The sequence below is a fragment of the Emiliania huxleyi genome (assembly GCF_000372725.1).
Source record: "Emiliania huxleyi CCMP1516 unplaced genomic scaffold EMIHUscaffold_66, whole genome shotgun sequence".
Lineage (NCBI taxonomy): Eukaryota > Haptophyta > Isochrysidales > Noelaerhabdaceae > Emiliania > Emiliania huxleyi.
This window is the reverse complement of record NW_005197053.1, coordinates 138,530-140,748: the sequence shown is the minus strand read 5'-3', so window position 1 is coordinate 140,748 and position 2,219 is coordinate 138,530.

Sequence of the window (2,219 nt, the reverse complement as noted above, 5' to 3'; positions counted from 1 at the left end):
CGAGACGACAGTACGGCCTCTCGGCCCCTGTGGTGGCACGGTGCTCTCCTCCCAGCTCAGAGCCTCTTAGCTGCGAGTAGCACGCCGTCAGCTGTCGACTTCCTAGGCGCGCGGTGGTCCATTGCCTCGCCCCTCTAGGGGAGGCTGCATAGCGGTTCAGTCATCATCAATCGTCAACAGGCGCGTGGTGCACTGGTTCGCCTCGGCCCACGCGGTGGCAGTCACCCGCGAGGCCGCCGCTGCAGCCGAGAGCTGCCGCTCATGCCGCCCGCGTGTGGCCAGGTGGCGGTAGCGCGCGAGGCGGCCGAGGCGCGGGAGCGGGAGCAGGGCGGGGGGTCTCCGAGCCTGACGCGGCTGCTCTCGCTGGCGCCGGAGACGCTTCGCGCTTGGCTGCGCTCCTCTTTGGCCGTCCGAGGTGGGGCGGAGGCGGAGGAGGCGGCGGAGGCATCGGCGGCGAGGGCGGCGGCGGCGGAGGCGGCGGCTGAGGCGGAGGCGGCGGCGGAGGCGGAGGCGGAGGAGGCGGAGGAGGAGGAGGAAGGGATTGCAACCGAGGCGGGCGGGGAGGCGGAGGGAGAGGCGGCTGCGGCGGCGGCGAGCAACTTGCTTCTGCGCGCGCGGTGACGGCGGTGGAGCCTCGCGGAGCCTTCTCGGACCCTTCCCGCAGGCGGAGCAGGTGGTTCTGAGCCGCGAGTGGCGGTGGCTGGTCTCGCTGTCCCTCGACCTGCCTCGGCCGAGCTCCGGCTCCGGCTGGCGCCCTCCTCTTCTCGAGCAGCTGCCGCCGCCTCGCTGCGCTCCCCCTCTCTTCACAGCTCCGGCCGTGAACAGGTCGCTCCTCTTCTCGAGCAGCTGCCACGGCCGGTCGCTGCACACGCTCGCTGAGCGGGTGCGAGATTGCCCGAGATTAGCCGAGATTGCCCGAGATTGGCCGAGATTGGCCGAGATTACAGCACACGCTCGCCGAGAAGGCGCGCAGCTCTGCCGCGCAGGGTTAGGGTTTAGGGGTAGGGGTAGGGGTAGGGTAAGGGTTAGGGGTAGGGGTAGGGTGCGGGCTAGGGTGAGGGGTAGGGGTAGGGTAAGGGTTAGGGGTAGGGGTAGGGTAAGGGCTAGGGGTAGGGGTAGGGGTAGGGTAAGGGCTAGGGGTAGGGGTAGGGGTAGGGTAAGGGTTAGGGGCTGGGTTAGGGTTAGGGTAAGGGTAAGGGTTAGGGTCAGACTGCGCAGCTCTGCCGCGGCGCCGTCTGGAACGTCTTTGGAGCTGGCAAGGCACCTTCCTGGAGCTATGCCGGTAGGTGCACTTGTACCGCGGTGGAGTCGTTGTTGTGGTGCGGGAGGCGTCTGGGGCTCTGCACGCCGGCTTCGCCGCGTCGGGCCTGCTCGCCCCTCGCGATTGCCTCCGAGATCACCCGGGAGCACCCGAGATTACCTCAGATTACCTCAGAGTACCCGAGAGGACCCGAGAGGACCCGAGAGGACCCGAGATGGCCCGAGAGGACCCGAGAGTACCCGAGAGTACCCGAGATGACCCGAGAGTACCCGAGAGTACCCGAGATGACCCGAGATTACCCGAGATTACCCGAGATGACCCGAGATGATAGGCCTGCTCGCCCCTCGCGATGCCTCCGGCGCTCACGGCGTCTACTTTGGGGACCGCCGTTGCTGCTTGCTCAACCTCACGCCCGCACTGCAGCCGCTGCGGTCCCGGGCTTCCGCAGCGGTCGCGGCGGGGAGCGGCGCGGCGGGCGGCGGCGGCGGCGGCGGCGGTCCTCCGCCGCCGGGCCGCAACTTTGTCTACTTCAACAACCGGAGGGGCGGCCGGAGGGGTCTGGGGTTCGGAGGCACGCCCGCCGAGTCATCTCGGGCTAGATCTCGGCTAGATCTCGGCTAGATCTGGGCTGGGTCTGGGCTAGATCTCGGCTGGGTCTGGGCTAGGCCTCGCGGAGATCTCATCTCGCCTCGGCTCCTCTCGGCTAAGCCCACGCTTGCTGCGGCTCGCCGCTGCACACTGGCGTATGCGTCGTCTGGCTGCGTTGCTTTCTGTTTAGGCACGCTCGCGGCGCCTCGCCTCTGGCTCGACCCGTCCCTCGAGCGAGGCTAGCTTCTCTCTCTCTCTCTCTCTCTCTCTCTCTCTCTCTCCCTCTCTCTCCCTCTCCCTCTCCCTCTCCCTCTCCCTCTCCCTCTCTCTCTCCCTCTCCCTCTCCCTCTCCCTCTCCCTCTCCCTCTCC